The following is a 19,028-nucleotide window of genomic DNA, read 5'->3' on the forward strand; positions in this document are numbered from 1 at the left end:
TGCCAACTTAATTTTCATGTCTGTGTGTGTGTGTGTGTATGTGTATGTATATGTGTGTGTGTGTGTGCGTGTGTGTGTGTGTGTTGGGGGGGCTCTCTTAGTTACAGTTAATCCTGTTCTGGATGAACAAGAGCTACTTGTATGGAGAGCTCTCTCTCTCTCCCCCTCTCACTTTCTCTCTTACAGACACACACACAGTACCCAACCACCCACCTACATGCACACACACACACACACACACACACACACACACACACACACACACACACACACACACACGCATGCACACACTCGTACACATGTTTAGCCACTGGTCTCATTGTTAGGTTTGTCCTCTCAGGGGAATAAATTAATCTGCAAAACCTTCTTTCCCAGCATCCCTTTGGGTGTGTGTGTGTGCGTGTGTATGTGTGTGTGTGTGTGTGTGTGTGTGTGTGTGTTTGTCTCCATTGATCACGACTGAATTAATTCATTCCTTTTGTGGCCACACACGGCCTTTGGACACACCGCGCGGAGTGCCTCTCCACACACCCAGACTTCAATTGAGTAGCCCAATGCACACCTCAGATTTTACACACACACACACACACACACACACACACACACACACCTCAGAGAGAGCGAAACAGAGAGAAGCACATGCAGACACACACACACACACACACACACACACACACACACACACACAAGCTTTCACACTGCCCTCTGGCACTGCTTCTCCCCAGCTGGGATGTTTAGCTAATAGTCAGCAAAGACAACTCCGCCATCTCCCCCACTCTTCTTCCATTCCTACACTTCAACCTTACACACAAACACAACACACTCTCTCTCTCCCCCACCCCCCTCCCTCCGTCTCTTTGTTTACTCTGTCGATAAAAACTTCAACAGAGAATGTGGAAGCCAACACGCCATGAGCCTGAGCCCCCCTCCATCGACCGCAGCACAACATAATGCACAAAGTGCGATGAGCAGAGCCGCATCCTGACCAATCTCTGCTTCCTCTGTTATAAAACACCAAGCACAGATAGTCAGGCGGCTTTGGTGGTCCTTGTTTTTTTTGTTTTTTTTTACCACTACCTGTTGCAAAGCATATAATCCCTGTGAATAAGGATGTGAATTCTGTTGTGTAACTTAATGGCTTAAATCTAATAGCGTAAGTATTAGTCAGTAATAACTTTTAGTTTAATTCCAGAAATCATTTTGTCAGTGTAGGAGGCAGGTTTTTAAGATGGCTTACATCTCAGTTGGGAATTAAAATTTTCATTTGTTCTTAATTGATATGCCCGGATAAATGGTTAAATAAGATAAAATATTCTTCATAATGTGTCTCGCTGCAAGTCATTAAACTCTTGAAAACTGATTTATTCAAGTTTGGAGTCCGAGATGTTCGAATTTCTTTCTCTCAAGGTTCAGAATGAGCCCAAGGCTGATGATGTATGAATTCAAAATATTTTGCCTGTTTTAACCCGATTTAGACTTTAATATAATTCTGTTGTACGCAGAATTTTCTCCAGATTGACTGCCCATCATAATTTTCCCATGACTCACCTTTGGGTTTAAAGGGTGTAAGGGACAACACCGCTCTATGAGGTTTTAGTGGGTGGGTAGAGGTGGGAGTTTCACCGGGTGGGAGTTTCTGGTTTGCCATGCCACATCTGCAGTGGTCTGAGTCCTGAAGGCCTCCGCCTCTAACACACACACACACACACACACACACACATATATATACTGTATATACATACTCTAAAAAAGGGAAGTGCCGCAGGGCATAAAGCCACAGCTGTATTGACATGCACACATCTAGATGTTACACACGAAAACACAAATACTGATAGTAGAGGTGCTTGCTGATTCAATGCTCTATGGAAAGTCATAATGTTTACAGACAGAGGGAGGGAGGGAGGGAGGGATGTCAAGTAGCAAGAGCCTGAGCATGTTTATTTACAGAGACTTTATTCATTATATGAATCATTCTTGCATCTTTACTACTACTATTCCTACTACTGCTGCACTAGCCCCTCTGTGTGTATGTGTGTGTGTGTGTGTGTGTGTGTGAGAGAGAGAGAGAGAGAGAGAGAGAGAGAGCAAGCTCAGGCACAAGCCTTAAGATGTGAATTAGGTCATTTGGTCTCTTGGGAATGTTAGAGTGAGAGAGACAGAAGGAGGGAAGGTTAAGATAAAGCAAAAAAAGACAATAAGGAAAATAGAAACTAGAAAGGAAGAGCATGATGAAATGATGACTGTTGGGCATGTATGGGTATGTCAGCAGCATGCACAAACACACACACACACACACACACACACTGCTGACATGCAGTGGGGGGGCAGCTAGGAGCTGTAACCCCTGTAATTCCACTGGGACTCAAACCACATCAGTTCCTGTCAGAGAATCACTTTCTGCACTAACCACTCATGGCTGCTTCCTTTCAACCGATTCCCATTCCCAAACCCTTTATCCAGACAAGAAGATGTCGCAGAGAGTAACTCTGCCCAAAGCGTTTGACAGATGGTGACATGCAGGAGGTCGCCAACATCAACCCGAATCAGTACATAAATTTCACCAGATGATTTGGCACGTAAAACTTCATATTAAAACAGCTTTAGACTTAGATAATTAGGTCCTGTTTTCACAAATGATGCACGTAACAGCTACAGACGACTAGACTGGGCTGTATTTTTGTGACTCAATGGTGCACAGTGCAAAGTGCAGTCAAAGGCACACGACACAAACGCACAGGATGTGGCAACTGAGTTTTTGTAATTTCGTGGCCAGAGGCGTGCGGCGCACCTGTAGCACAGTTGGAAACGTGGTTGGATTAGGAAGAATGTATTTTCAGTAGGTGTGGTGGGCCTGGCTTCAATCGTGACCAATCAAATCAGCTTTTTGCCTTCCCTTTAAAAGCAGAGCATTCTGCGGTACGGCACTCTGCCAACTTTGTGATGGAAGAGAATAGACCAGAGCGGTTCCTCCACAAAAGCTTCTCCCAGGAGGAAACTGATGTCCTTGTACGGGAGACGCAGAATTACCGGCACCTTAAATAAGCTGCCGAGGGCAGATGATGTTAAATTAGATTGGGAGGAGATAACACATTTGGTTACCGTGTTGCGCTGGTCCCAGGAGAACCGTTGCCAAATGTAGGAAACGGTTCAGCGATATTAGGCAAAGAGCCTAACAGAAGTTGGCGGCGAACCACAGGGGAAGTTTGGCTACGGGAGGAGGGGCATCCACCAGCCAATCTATAGAGGATGCAGCCGCCTCCACAATCCCCACTCTGTGCGTCATGGTGCATACTGACAGTTTTATCTTGGATAACAATCATTCAAACACTGCCACATGTAGTTAGACTGAGAAAATGTTGGATCTCTCAAAAAGGGTTGGTAAGCTTTTGAATAGGATCTGTTCATGTACACATTGCTTGGTAAAGCCACGTAAATATACAGAACACGACTGTGCTCTTGCACTGTGCGTTTCTGACCTGGTCTGAGCAGGCAGGCGACGCAAGCGCAAAACATTCACCAAAACACCAAACGGGCAGAGGTGGGAAGAAAACCTGTGTGCACCTGACGAAAATGGCACAAATGGTGCTGTCACAAAAATAGAGCTCACTGTCTCATTTTTCATTTTGGCACTATATTTAGGTTTTCAACATTGGTGCAGGCCATCCGTGATCCTACGCCATAATATTTGCTGGGTGACATTATGTCCTCACAGCAGCAGTGTAGTGCTACATAGTGAGTAGGGAGACTTAAACTAGAAGACTTGGGTTCAACCCCCTATGTTGGCAAGCATCCGCCCTGCTGAAGGGTCTTTGAGCAGGACCAGCTCCACGAGTGCTGATCCTGTACTCTGACCTTACCATTATTTGCTGTGGAGCTAGGTATAATACTATTATACTCCACCAAAAACTCAGTGGTAATTAGGCTGCTTGGTGAGTACACTCTATAGTCTTTACATCTGTGGTGACGCTCAACTAAGTCGTCTTTACACAGCTGACATGGCTGAAAATGCCATAGCAGAGCAGGGAGAAAATTAATCATGAACAATTTCCACAAGTGTTCTCTATCCACCTTTTACCTGTTATGATCATCTTTACACTGCAGGAGGGGGATCCACGGGAACCTAGATCTCATGCAGCAATAAAATTTATGTGGTGATTATTGTGTTATATTGTTTCATAACTAGGCCATTTATACTGTCATAGATTCATGATGTTTCCATTACTATTTTGCCTGCTTGAACTGAAACAAAGTCTCCACTTCCACATGCACCTTACGCACAGGTGATGGAACGTTTGCTGTGACACGAGATGGTTACCATGGTTACCATGGCATTTGCACATGCATTTGTCTGTCTTTATTTTACACTGAATAAGTCCCGCTTCTGCTCAGGCCTTTTTACTAGCTGGCGAGATGGATCAGTGCTGGGAAAACTTTTTTACCAGCGTGTCATCTTTACACAGAATGGACAGATTCGGCTTTATAAATTCTCTGTGTAAAGACAGCACTAGACACCCAGAAACTGTGGTTCACAAAAGAGCTTCACAGCCTTCATTCAGGAGATGCATAAAGCGACTGTAGACTCTGGTGTAATTAGCCTGAAGCTACTGCAGGCGCCAGTACACTCTAGGCTGTTGTGTAGTCTAACAGTATGTTGTAGTATAGCATGTGTATGAAATATTAACCAGTTCCTCAAATGGGACTTCACTTCAAATGCCTCTCTCTGCATTGCATTTTAAATATCAAACGCCCGGCTTGTACGCGTGTCGCCACAATCAGCGAAGGGGAAGCCGATGAAGGGGAAGGAGGGGAAGGGAATTTGTTGCTCTGTCATTGTGGTCCAAATGACAAGATGTGAACGCCACCCGCTTTCTCTATGAGGTGCCTGTAAATGCATTAGAACAGATTTGAGAAATAACTGGCTCCTTGTAGGATTGTGTTCTCTGTGACGGTGGATTTGAGCCTCGCAGCAGTGTAGTGCACAGAGGCAGTCAGCGGGCCTTGACTAACAATGATAATAAAACGAAGAATCTCATTTTCAAGAGGAAAACCACATTATTAAATCACGAGGAGCTGAAGCAACAGGGCACATGCGCACACATGCATACACACATGAACATGCGCGCACACACACACACACACACACCAACACACACAACACTAAGGCTATAAAACAGGCCTAGCCTGCATACCACATAAATAATTCATAACAAAGTATAATTCCAGTGCACAATCTTCATCGATGCCATGATTTAATGAACATTTTTTCTCCCTAACTCGAATGTACTGTGAAACGTTACAGTAGCTGAGAAAATCGCTTGGAGGAACATGCCTGATGACATACGCTTCAGTGGGCTGCAGCCTGCTACAGTGGGGATATATGCACCCAATCTTGAATAAAAGCACCTTCATTACAACTACTCACTGTATAATAACAGCTGTGGAGCCTTTAGGTAACCTTAATGGCCTGGGAAATTTAGCCGTATTACAACTCATTTACGGCTCTCTTGGGTTGAACTGACCCGATAAACAACTATTCTCAATATGGCCAGCATAGACCATTAGAGTGTGGATCTATGAAGCAGCAGTATAGTATAGAGAGGACAGGCAGAGTGTACTGCTTAGGTCTCATTACAATGACGTCCCTGATAATGAAACCTCCTAAGACCTGCCTAGCTTAAATGCACTCCAGGAATCTTCATAAAAGAGATGGAATGTAAGGAAATAATTATGGGAGATTGTGTTGAAAAAATGAGGGGTGAAGGAAGGAGCAAAAAAGATTGGTTTGGGGTGAGAGCAAGCAAGGGAGAGAGAGAGAGAGAGAGCAAAAGAGTATCTGTGAAGAGGAATGAAGTTAAGAGTGAGCAATGATGCCAGAAAAACAGAGGAGAAAAAGAGGAACATTCAGGGGAGAAATGAAGATTGAGAAAAAGATGACAAGACAAGGGAGAATGAAAGAGAGAGAGAGACAAAGCGTGATGAGAGACAGATGTAAAGAGCGCGAGGGAATGAAAGTGAGAACAATGCCGTGAGAAAGTCAGTGCTGTGTGTGTGTGTGTGTGTGTGTGTGCAAGAGAAAAGCGCTTTTGTGAAATATTCAGTGCGATAGAGGCCTTATAGAAGCGAAATCCCTTCCCTGGAGAGAGAGAGAGGAGAGAAGAGAGGAAGACGAGAGAGTGGAGAGGAGGAGAAGAGGAGAGGAGGAGAAAGGACCGAGGAGTGGTGATTGAAGTTTTGGATAAGAGTCATAAGGCTGGAGACCATTTCAATAGAGAGGCCTCTGCTGCGAAGCCCCGTGTAGGACTGTCAGGGCCCTCTCTATTTTTAACCAGTGTGTGGGTACGCTGCTCTCACCTTATAGCATCCAGTATACCTGTGGAGCACGCCGGAGGTGTGCTTATGTAGGATTTTCCGCTAAGTTACCGTTTTGGGAGAAGAGAAAGCAGCCAGCCGCTGGGTCTCCAATAATAACAAGATACTTTTTTAATCCCCATAGGGAAATTTTCTCTTCGCTTGCCCCACTCCACTGCGAAGTCAGAGTGCAGATTCAGCTACGGAACGAGGATTCGATGTCTTGCTCAAGTACACTTCAGCCAACAAAAGGGCTCGAACCGGGTCCTCCAGCTCAAGGGCGGTCTCTCTAAAGCGCATTTTATAGCCAAACACAATGTAAATGTAATGTAAAGCACAAAAAAACGAAACACAGAAGAAGAGAAGAACAGAAAGCAGATGTGATAACAATCAACGGTAAAAACAAACATGGACGCGACTACAGCAATGCAGCTGAAGCAATGGGATGTGTTGGAGCTGTTGGATCTTGAAGAGTTGGATGCCATCATGATCGCCTCCTATGATCAGCCAATCAGAATGCGCGATTCTTGGGGTAGGCACGCAACACCTATACAGAGACCCTCTTCAACCCCAGATATGCGTCAAATAGCGGCAATTTACATGCAGAGACGCTATTTTCATTAAAGTATAAAATGCCCTCAATAAGAAATGTGGTAGTAAGAGCGGCGGCATATGCAGCTGTCACTGACAACACAAGCTGACAGGGACAGAGGCGCATGGCAGCCCATGTGGGAGAATATTTGCGTGTGTGTGTTAGGTTTTTTTGTGTGCCACCAGATCACTCCCCCTTGTGCCTACAGGTCTAACCGCGTTTCCTTTAGAGTCACGGCCACGCACACATCAAAATCCACATACGTGCGCACATGTACACACACACACACACACACACACACCCACACACGAGCTCGCTCACACAAACACACGCCAAAAGGCTCTATAAATACAGTGTGGAGGTAATGTTCATCGTCTAAAGTAGGCGGATTAACTGGAACCAGGTCAGAGCAAAGGCAGAGCATGCTGTAGCTTTCCTCCTATTTAGCTTTTATTCTCGGCTATTTTTTTTTTTTTTTTGGTATTGCTTTTTTAGCTCTTTTCTTTGCTGAGGTAGACTCGAACAGTTAACCCCTCCACCCCCCCACACCCACACCCATGTCCCCCACCCCCACTGGTTTCTCAACTTCTCAGCACCATTGCCTTAGACTCAAGCAGCTATTTCAAGAACACCTGTCACTATTTCTGTGGGTTTATTTTGTGAGCGGATTATCCATCACGTGTGTATGTTTGTGTTTATCGATGTATTCAATAGAGATGTGGTTTTGTACTTTTGCACCCATGTGCTGTCATTTGTGTATACTTGTACTCTATGTGTGTGTGTGTGTGTCTGTACATCTTTGAGTGAATGAGTGAGGGAATGAGGAAGTGACTTTGAGACTGAGCATATGTGTTAGCATCAATACCTGACTATCTGCCTCTCATGGATGGCTAGATGCGTGCGCCCAATCGATGCTCGGCAGGTGCCTCAGTAATGGTGCAGAGCGAGAGAGAGAGAGAGAGAGAGAGAGAGAGAGAGCAGAAGAAGAGAAGAAAGAGGGGCAGGACAGAGAGAGCAGAGGCCAGAGGGTAGGGTGAGGAAGGGAGAAGAGAGGCTTGATTTTTATTTCATGAGTCAGACAGAGTAAAGAATGCACCTCAATGAGGAATCTGCCTTTGTCTCTAACCACCCCAGTATTAAACTCATCCATCCTGAGAGAGAGAAACAGAGAGAGAGGCAGGGAGAGAGAGGACGAGAAACAGACAGAGAGACAGAGAATCTATGTGTCTGCAGAGAAGTCATCTTTCACCTGTAGCTAGCAGAGATCTTGGCTTGCATAATGCAATGTGAGGATAAAGCCTTCTTTATGACCAGCTGAGCCAATAAATCCGGATCAGTTCTAACCTCCTTTTCTCTCCTCCTCTCCCCTCCTTTCTCTGTTCATCTGTGCTGTGGCGTTGGCAGAGAGGTCCAGCTGCTGAACTCTCCACAGCCCAGAAAACACTTCTTGTTTCCTATCCAGACTGGAATCTATTTGTGTCTTTGCTCCTCAAAACAGCAGCTCAAAACACAGCAGAAGAGACACAATATTCCTCTCTTGCATCCATCCATCCATCCATCTATCCGATCTGTATGGAGGGGGTCAAACAAACAAAACTTCAAGATAATAAATCAGAAGACAGAGATGTTTGACACTCAGTCACCACTTCTTTCCACCGATAAAATAACCTTATTTCCCCAATATGGTTACCTGCCTGTATCTGTGTCTCTCAACACTAACATACATGTCTGTATAATAATTGACGGCAATTTTTGTTGTGCTGCAGCTGTCCTTCGCTTGCACTTGTATATGTTATATCACTATTCAGGGGAACAGCTACCAGAAGATGAGGGGTCGCTTTTCTGGCAGCCGTTGCTATGATCGGATGGGGAGCCACAGTTGAAGGACTGATAAAGCAGAGGCTTGTTGGAACCATCTTTACAACAGCTTGGGGTGTTACGTAAGGGGTGATGTAGCTGGGGCTGGTAGAGATAGGACAAATGACAAATCCCAATGACAAGTATAACGAGGAAGCAATATGCGAGTGCCACTCATAATGGTAGCTCAGATACTGAAGTTGTTTTCCTATTTGTTATCTTTATGATAACAGCAGTAAACATGATTCAACTCGGTTGTGTGTACATTTAACAGGTCTGCTTCCTACTTTTTATGCCAGTTTCTCACTGATCTGTGTCCTAGCTATGCTGGCCCAGATTCTAGCCCAGTTTCAACACTTTCCAGCTGAGCTGAATGGGGCGGTGAGCCAGGAGAGCCAAGTTCAGCTCTGTTCAGTCTGGACCAGCGTGGGGAAAAACCCCAACTAACACACAGATAATGTGAAATTGGGCCAGGTGAAGTAAGGCAGACTATGCTCCTTGGCCTCCAGAGGTCTGTCTGGGGGAACAGAAACTATGCCAGACTGGATCCACTGCCTCCTCTCTCTCTCTCTCTCTCTCTCTCTCTCACTCACTCTCCCTCTCTCTCTCTCTCTCTCTCTCTCTCCCTGTCTCCTCCCTTATAAAAGGCCACTGCAGTCATTCACACCACAGCCTAATGGTAGAGATAAATAAGGAGAGGGAAAAAAAAGAGGACAACACAGAGGCAAAGAGATAAAATGAGAGATGGCCCGAGAGGAAAGAGAAAGGGGACAGAGCCAGAGAAAGGGGGCAAATAAGAGATGAGGAATTGAAAGAACAACGAGTGGAAGGAAAAAAGAGAGGGAGAGGAGACAGAGAGGAGAGTGGGAGGGAGAGGAGATGGAGCGATGACAGATGAGGATATAGAGAGAGGGGGGGAGCATATACAGGCTCTGATAATGAATGCCACTTTAATGAAGTACTCTTTCTGTCTCTCCATCTCTATCGCTCTTCTCCCCCTCTAATCTATCTTTTCTCTCTGTCCCCTCCCTCGTTCTCTGTCGCTTCCTATCTCTCTCTCTCTCTCTCTTTCCCTTTTCTCCCTCTCTCCTCTCACACTAGAGAGCCATGGGGATAGGATAACTCATTACTAATTCATTGTTTCTCCCCGCATATGTATTTACTAGGCCTTGAATTCTGGTTAGTTCAGTATCTTACAACAAAGCGCAGCAAAACAGATCTTTTCATTTGTGTGATAAAGCTGCTTCCAAACTCAAGGGTTTGGAAGAGTCTCTTATCTGTCTCATCCACTCTTTTACACAGGTTTTGGAGTGGAAGTCAAAAGATTTTAAAAATCAATCGCTATGTTTCCAGCTGTCAAGCTAATTTTGAGTGGACTTTTGCAATGCTGCAACAAAGAACACAAAATGTAAATTTGGTGTGTTTCCATCACCTGGGTTGAAGTGAATACATAGGCTTTGTGAGCATAAAATGTAGCTATGTCATAAAAATACATCCATAGGAAAAATAGGTTGTGTTGGTATTTATGCATTTCCATCGCTATTTATTGCATCATTTTTCGTGCAAAAAACTTTTCCGCCTAAAATGAGTGTAAAAACATACTACTTGTAATATTGAGGGATTTGTGGTCTCCATTCAGCCTTTCTAAATCAAATAATCATAATTTGCATAGAAATGCTTGGATGGGAACCCAGCTAATTTGTTCAGTAGTATGTAGAGTTGTTACTATCTGACACAAAGCAACCCAGCTCACTTAGTGGTTGCGTGTATGTGTGTGTGCACCCATGTGTGCATACATGCAATGGTTTGTGAACAACAACCTCACTCTGGCCTGATGTTAAGCAGCAATAATGAAGATTTCATGAGTTTAATTCCTCCCCTGCTGTGCTGTGGTTTTGTACATGTTACTCGTAGGTACCAGACTCGGGGTGGAATTTGACTCACTGCTTTAATCTGAATTTCTTTTTCTCCACAGTGTTTGGCTCCTGGTATTGAGGTATTGGCCCACTGCAACAGTTCAAAGACGAATGAAGAACTCACATGTCAATAGATGATAGGTGTGTGTGTGTGCTGCTGTCTGGGAGAATATCTGTGTGAAGCTAGTGAGAGCACATGTGGAAGCGATTTCAGAAGTTCTTTAAAGCTGCATTAAGCAAAATCTTCTGACCACTAGAGGGCGACGGAAACGGCAACACATTTGTAAATAACACACAGCAAAGCCACTGCACTATGGAGGCCCACTAAGGACATACATCGCAAAGCATGAAGGCTAACAGCTAAGCTAAACGTACCTACGGAGAAGTCTCACCGGTTACCACTTGCTTTGACAGATCTCTCTCCCGCTGAAGTTTACATGTCCCAAAATGACAAGTGAAGAGTGAGGTAGCAAGTTTACTAGTTGAACAAGTTTACTCGCTCGCTTCATCGATTCTGCCATTATCAGAACATTTTCAGGAATGGGAGGGGGAGAGCGCCGCTTTTAAACAGCGAGAGAGGAACCAAGGAACCAAGCTAGTTTTAAAAAAAAATGAAAAGCTACTGAATGGACCAGGAAGCACCTTGGCAAGTTGGAGAATTGTTCAGTATTGGCAGGAGGTTTGCGTTCTTCCTGGTACCTTAATTTTGTATGTTTACTAGAGTTTGGACTATATAACTTATTATTTAAAGTCTATTTGTTTATGATTCATAGATTAAGAATGCCTCATTCTGTTGTCGCTATATTTACCTGTGAACTATCAAAGGTCGCGGGTCGCAGACATAAAGTTTTTGACCATTTAGTACAATGTCTGTATACTTGGTCAATTTAAATACTTGGTCAATTTAATTACAATAAATACGTTAGCGTTTTTATTTTAATCTAGTGCGTATATATACAGTGTATGACATGACACTGACCGTTGTCTTTCTAGAGAAGACACTGACTTGAAAACATCTACAGATATTCAGAGCGTCTATGTGTGTATGTTGGTGAGATATATAGAAAATGAGAGAAAGAGAGAGAGACAGACAGACAGAGAGCACTTGGGGGTTCAGTAAGGGGACAGAGGGCTCAGCTGGAAGAGATGGAACAGATGAGATGGGGGTGTAGGAAAGCAGGAAAGCAGAAGATGAGCGAGAGACGAAGGAGGGCAGAACATGGGGGACCTCTAGCACCAAACTCAGTTCAGGAAAAAAGTAAACATATGGGCACTGGACACACACACACACACACACACACACACACACACACATACACACACTGAGGAGTTTATCCTGAAGCTGATCCTTATATAACAAAGGTGGCCTGGGTGCAGACTGTGGTGTGTTTTTTATTTTTTTTTTACTCTTGGCCCAGCTGGCTCCACTCTCTAACCGCTACCTACTGTATGTCTCCTTATTTTCTGAGACCAGCGTTTGCCACTATCTCACATACCCAAATCAACACCATACCCCTACCCAAATCCATGACAACGACAGCGCTCTCTCCAAGCCCCGGGGCACTCTGCGTGAGGATCATTACTGACCAACTATGGTGGCCCGGAGGGAACGCTGTGTCACTTTTCATGGAAGGTGAGAAAAAGTCACGTTGATGGGTCGATGCACCCCTAATCTCCTACAACCACCATCTGCAACATATCGTGGCTGCTGTAACAGAAAATCTCCTCGGTTGTGGACGGATGCTGGTTGCAGAATGCTGCAAAGCTTAGGATACCGGTCTCCAGCAGCAGGAGCTCAGTGGGAGAGATGCACATTCAACCAAACAGGAACCAGAGGGCGTGCACTATAAGTACTCTAATGAGCCATTATAGCATTTCATTGCATTATAATGGGATATTGACGGCCGCATTGCACCAACTTCTACACCAACCTAGTATTAGGTTTCCTATTGATGAAATCATAAATCTGTAAAATTGTTTTCATCCGCTGGCCCAGAACAAGATATGCTCTCCTCTCTCACCGGCAATGATCAATGTCATTAATTAATCTGTTTCATAAGCAAGGAGCCTAATTCAGGTTTTTCTATATTTTCTGCTTTAAATAGTGCATTTACTTCAACCTCTCAGTTCAGACTGCAATGAGTCAACTCAGAGAAATATGTGGGCAGATCGATACCACCAGTGTTACTGTAAACATGAGCATCATCCGTCATTCCTTATCCATCGTTTTTTCTGCTTTTCCATTATAAAGGCATTACTTGAAACCTATTTATCTTGGATTAAACCTGTAATAAGCAAATTCATCACCCCTGATGAACTGGTCGGTAATCAATATGACTGAGGATGAGAGGCTATCAGTCAAATCTCACTGTTTGGTTCAAACCATAGAGATCTAGATACTTATAGGTGCTTATAGATCTATGATGATGAGACCACAAAACCTTTGTGCCAGCATTTTCCACATTTGATGAGTGAATCCATGCTAGTTGGCCACTTAAGACAACAGCTGAAGAAAGAAACAGCTGAAGAAGAAACAAGTCAGCTGGACAGTGAATAGGCTACTACTGATGCTCAGATAGCCAATGAAAAGCAAGCAGATTTCAAATGTGTTTCAAATGTTCACTCCATAGTGAGTATACATATACCTATTACATAATGCATCAGCAACATTCACGTGAGTCTTGTGAAATGATGTTTAGATGATGGTCTCTTTGAATGTTATTATCCTCTCTTTACATCAGCCTGTTCCATCCTGCTAGTGTTTCTGACTGGCACATCAAAGGTCAGTCTGCTGAAAATCTCCAAAATGCATCAAAGACTCTGAAAAGACAGAGGGCTTTACAGCAGGGATGCGGGTCATATCCTGAGCACATTTAGAGAAAGCATCTCCCACCCATTCCAAACAAAGCAATGAGAGTCAGTGATTACAAAACACACACACGCACACTCAGTATATGACTGATACCACCTTTTGTTTGATTGCATGTGTGGTGTGTTGGCTTGTCAGCTATCTGGCTTGTCCAGGGAAATCCAAGGACGGCAGATTTTTTCGCCATGAACATTACACACTGAAAAAGCACACAAACGATTTGAAAGCCTATTGTCCTCTAGGCTGCTGCCTTCCCACAAACTCTAAATGAGGTCTCGAGAGATGAGTTCAAACGTAAACTACTGCAGCTAACAGGTTGGCTTAAAGGACAACGGCTAGAGAGAGGCGGAGAGAGAGAGAAAGAAACAAAGACAGAGACAGGGAGAAACAGACAAGTAGACACATAGATAGATAGATAGAAAGATAGATAGATAGATAGATAGTTAGATAGATAGATAGATAGATAGATGTGCATGTCAGTGGGTGGAAGGATGGAGGGGAGGGATGGAAGCGCAGGCAGAAGCAGATAAATGCACAGGTAATAGACTAAGATAGACTAGGTAGACTAGGTAACGTTAATGGACTGATCCTGTTGCAACTATCATGTGACAGTACACACATCAACGCTGCATGTGGAGCTGACAGCCCAGCAGACAGGTGCGAACTGTGAGAGATGTGGCACCTGAAATGTCGTCTAGGAGAAGGTTCCTCTCACTCTGCTACTGCTGCGTGTGTTCAATGAAACCAGACGAAGCTCTCTTTACCATGAAACGCTCATCTAAAGGCAAGTGGAGGTGGTGGGAAATACAAAGCAGCTCTCAGGAGTGAAATGAGACGAACATGCAAGCTACTATGAATGTCATCTCTTTTTTCTCTAGCCTGCCCCCCTTCTGTCTTTCTCAACCTGTTTTTCCTCAATCGCTTTGTTCGCTCTCTCAGTTCAGCGGCCCCCTCTCAATCTGTCCCTGGGGTAAAGTAGTTTGGTATTCCTGTGATATGTTTCCTCATCTCTCTCTTTAGCTTCCCCTCATCCATCTAATTACATCGACTAATACGAAGCAAGTTAACGAGGCCAATGAGCGTTCGTTTTTAGGCGGACTGGATTCTGCTTTCATGGCAAAAAATGAGATATGATACTCTCCAGCTTGGGTTTCATAAACATTTGATTGATGTTGAAATGTTCATATTTAATTATTTAAACCATAAATATGCTTCTTCTGCTGCGGCTGCTGCAACTACTATGCTCTACTACTAAAGCAATGCTACCTACTATAAGCAAGCAATACTGAGTAGATGGGCAGTATCTACTATAAATGTGTCCACACTCCGAGCATTTCAGTTCACTGTATCATCTGTCACTTCCAATGTCCACTTAAACCAAATGACATCAGACCTGATTCAACATAAGCCTTAAGTGATTTTGCTGACCCAGTATGGAGAAAGCAACGTGGTTGATGCTTCTGGATTATTTAATGCATAATTAACAAGTGAATAACTGGAAAAGCTAAAGCGGCATGCATCTTCACAAGTCACGGCACCGGCGGAGAGAAGGGAGCAGGGTGTGAGGAAGAAAATGTAAATGCTTTGCTTTTCTTACTTCAAAAGAAGCCTAATTCAGCCTCCCAAAAGTATCAATAATATAGGCTGCTGACAAGGTTAGGATAACTTCTCCTGGCCAACTGGGCCAACAGTAATGGTGTGTTGAAAAAGCTCACTTTCTGTGAGTGTTGACAGCACACGTGGGATTTCAAATATCCTGATCATCCTACTGCCACATCACTGAAAAAAGTTAATGACTGCTTTAATTCCCATCATAACGTCATAACCAAACTGCGCTTTAAGAGGATCACAGCAGTGGTTCCTATAGAAATATTAGTTATTCCAAAGAAAGTACCATAAAGTAGCCTACAATAAGCTCGTTATAAACTCCCTATTCATGACTACAGACATACTGTAAGTCGTTATAGAGATATTTTATGAATATTATGGTGATTTGTCTTTTGGGGTCAACACTGAAAATTCAACAAGTTATCCAACATAGTTGCCGTTACCTATGGCTACAATAATCTCCTGTATCTTGTTGGCGCAATATTGTGTCTTCAAAAACACAATCACTATTTAAACTGTTTTAAAATCGAGGTTCAAATCGTGTTGGCACACCTTTGAGCGAACCTGGTCAAAAATAACCTGTGCAAAGATAAAAAAAAATTTTTTTTTTTTTTGAGAAGCCAGTCACTTTTACTCTTCTGGTTGTCAGGTGGAAATTTTCACTGCAGCTGTTTTACGCACCGCGCGCATCAGCAGCACGGCAGAAGAACACATCTCTTTTATCTCTTTATCGACTGCTTTCTACCGACAGAAGGGATCAAATCGAAATAAAAATCACCAATAGCGTCAACAGCGTGCCTTACCTTGAGTTGTCGCGGCTGTGTAGAACTGCGGGTGCGTTTGTGGCAGCCCTATCCAAATGGAAACTTTGGTTGCACTTGATCTTTGGTCTCTCTTGGTACCTGGACTCGAGGGGGGGCAAAACACGCTTCTTCGGCTCTACATTCGGTTTTGAGATGGAAAAAGAAGAGAGTCAAATTTTCGAGCGGCAGTGAGGTGAAGTAACTGCAGCTCCTGCTCTGGCACGACTGTCTGTTCTTCGGTGGGAATTAGTTTGCTTGTTTCTGACTGCCGCCCTCCCTCCCACTCACTCTCACTCACTCACTGTCTCCCACCCATGAGAAATAAATAATCTGCGCGTTCATCTCTCTCTCTCTCTCTCTCTCTCTCTCTCTCTCACTCTAGATCTATCTGTCTCTATCTCTCTCTGCCAAGCAAGTGGGCAACTTTGAATAATGCGGGACCATTATAATGCATTAAAGGTTGTTGGAGGCCCAGATATTTGAGCCCCCCCACCACACACACACACACACACACACACACACACACACACACACACACCCCTGTATGTTGGGTTACACTGCCTACCTCAGCTGTCTGTCTGTCATGAGTGTTTCTGTGGCTGTCCGGAGCGCAGCAGCCGACCATGCAGCGGATTGGGAGTGGTCGGGATTAAACCATGGGATTATACCTCAACATTCATCATTTCATCATACACACACTGGTGCTGCTGACAATGACATCACTCTTTGGCAAACGCTCCAACACGGACAGACACATCTATGTGGGTAGGGATAGAGGAAGGGAGACAGAGAGAGAGAGAATGAAAAAGGAGAAGAGAAAAGAAGAGAACTAGAGAGATTAAACCTTTCACCTCCCAGATTGATCCACATAAATCTAAAGCCTTATGCAAATCCAGGAGACGAGTAGAGGCCGTGTGCAGGGCGGACAGGGCCGCTGCTTTGACATATTTCCTGCATGGCCGTGTGTGTTTAGATATGTAATGTGGCGACATGCAGCTCCGTGTGTGTTCCTGTTCAGTTGTAGTGGATACACACACACACACACACACACACACACCTACACACACACACACACACACAGCCAAGTCGGTGTAATGTGTGCCTGCGTACTGACAGATGGCTACTGTAATGACGCAGGAACTAACTACTGGGTTTCTCTGTGTCTGTGTGGTTGTGTGCCTGTGCGCATGTTTGTTTGTGTGTTTTTGTGTGTATATGTGTGTGTGTGTGTGTGTGTGTGTGAGAGAGAGAGAGAGAGAGAGAGAGAGAGAGAGAGAGGGAGAGAAGAGAGTGCTTGTGTGTCTGTGTGACCGAGTTGAGTTTGAAGTAGAAGCAATAGATATCTCTTTTCTTTTCCAGCAGCCTTTCCCCAACACACACACACACACACACACACACACACACACACACACACACACACACACACACACACACGCAGTATGGCATTATGGCATTGCCTTTTTGTCCAGGCGCTTACAGTCTTTGCCCACACACATTCACAAGAGACCTTGAGTCTGCTGCAGCTTCCATTTGTTGAAAACACATTCATACAAAGGTATCTTTTATGTGTGTGTGTGTTTGTGTGTGTGTGTGCGTGTGTGTGTGTGTGTGTGTGTGTGTGTGTGCGTGCGTGTGTGTGTGTGTGTGTACAAAGGGGGTATGGCCAAAATAATAAAGGAAGTAGCAGCATAATGAAGGTTTCTGATGGTTCTTATGGTTCTGCATTCACAATTCTAATCACTACTAACAAAATGATTTTGATTGATCAGCTGCACCTTATGATGCATATTTCTCTCAGCGGAAGCAGATTTTTTCCAGGATGACAGCATGTCCACGAGAGATGCATGGTCACTAAGTGGTGCACATGATGATGACATTGGCTATATAAAGCCTTGTCAATGACCTGACAGGATCAGATATGGACAGGTGAGCATTAACGCAGGATTCTGAAAAGGCAGAGGTGTGAGAGGATCATTATGCTTCATCATGAATCATCATTGTGAATCATTGTATTTGTAGTGTTAAGCACTGACCTCACCCTCCATGAGTGGAGCAAAACTAAGCCAGAAACGCACCCCGCACCATTACAGAGCCACCATCACTGGATGAAGCCTGTGCTGCGGCCTTTGTATTACATTTACCTTTATTTGTGTCCTTTTTCTAGAGAAACAGAGAGAGGAGGCCAACTCTATTGTGCCATTTAAACAAAACAGAAAGCACAGCTGTTGGGATGAAAGTAAACTGCGCTGTAGCTTTGAGGACTCAGAGCAAACATCCGTGTGCCAAATGTGCCATTCGGAGCCGGCAGGCTTCAAGGCCAGTAGCCATCTAGAAGGAGGGCTCAGCGCTCTGGCTCTCCTTCACTCATTCTGTCACATTCTGCCTTCCCCTTTCTCTCTGCACTCACAGTTTTATCTCCATTCCTGTGCTTTATCTGCTCTCCTTTCTGTTGCACTCGCCCTTATTCAGTGAATGTGTGTGTGTGTTTGCATGTGTGCACGTGCGTGTGTGTATGTGTGTGCGTGTGTGTAAGTGTGCATGTGTGAGTTTAGCTAAATAATAGCCATTAGTTAAACCTTACAGGCTTGAATAGAGGTTGAAACCTTTTTTTATTCATAAGATGTATTTTAATAATTGTAATGTGTATGTTAGTGCATGCACACTTGTTTGTTTGTGTGTGTGTGTGTGTGTGTGTGTGTGCGTGTGTGTGTGTGTGTGTGCACGTGTTCATTTTCAGGAGCTATCTTGGCACCCACCCAGTTGTCTTAGCTCTTCAATTTAAATGCTTCTAATTGTTGTGCATACATACAGTAATGGCTTGGTACACAGATTTACATGCAAATTTTCTCCTTACAGGCTTAATTTAGAATTAAATCCCTAACAGCCTGCAATCTACCCTTCTAGTGCATATTTCAAATTTGGCATCAAATAATATAATGCTATTAGGGCTGTGACCATCTACTGCTCGCACTCTCATGTCACGTTATTGCTCAAACATGTGCGTGCAAACACACACACACACACACACACACGCA

At 44.1% G+C, this 19,028-nt stretch overlaps 1 protein-coding gene across 1 annotated transcript in view; it reads right to left on the minus strand.

The window, feature by feature from the left end:
• Nucleotides 1–16,153, minus strand: part of camkvl (CaM kinase-like vesicle-associated, like) — a 36,067-nt gene extending 19,914 nt beyond the window's left edge. The window contains exon 1 of the mRNA XM_071516268.1: nt 15,994–16,153. The gene's annotated coding sequence lies outside the window, so the exon portion shown is untranslated. The remainder of the gene's footprint in view (nt 1–15,993) is intronic.
• Between the last annotated feature and the right edge of the window lie 2,875 nt (nt 16,154–19,028).

Source organism: Centroberyx affinis, unplaced genomic scaffold, assembly GCF_046629955.1.
Source record: "Centroberyx affinis isolate AG114_WGS23_722 - 3 ecotype Tasmania unplaced genomic scaffold, CSIRO-AGI_Caff_v1 ptg000396l_1, whole genome shotgun sequence".
In the NCBI taxonomy this organism is placed as follows: Eukaryota; Metazoa; Chordata; class Actinopteri; order Beryciformes; family Berycidae; genus Centroberyx; species Centroberyx affinis.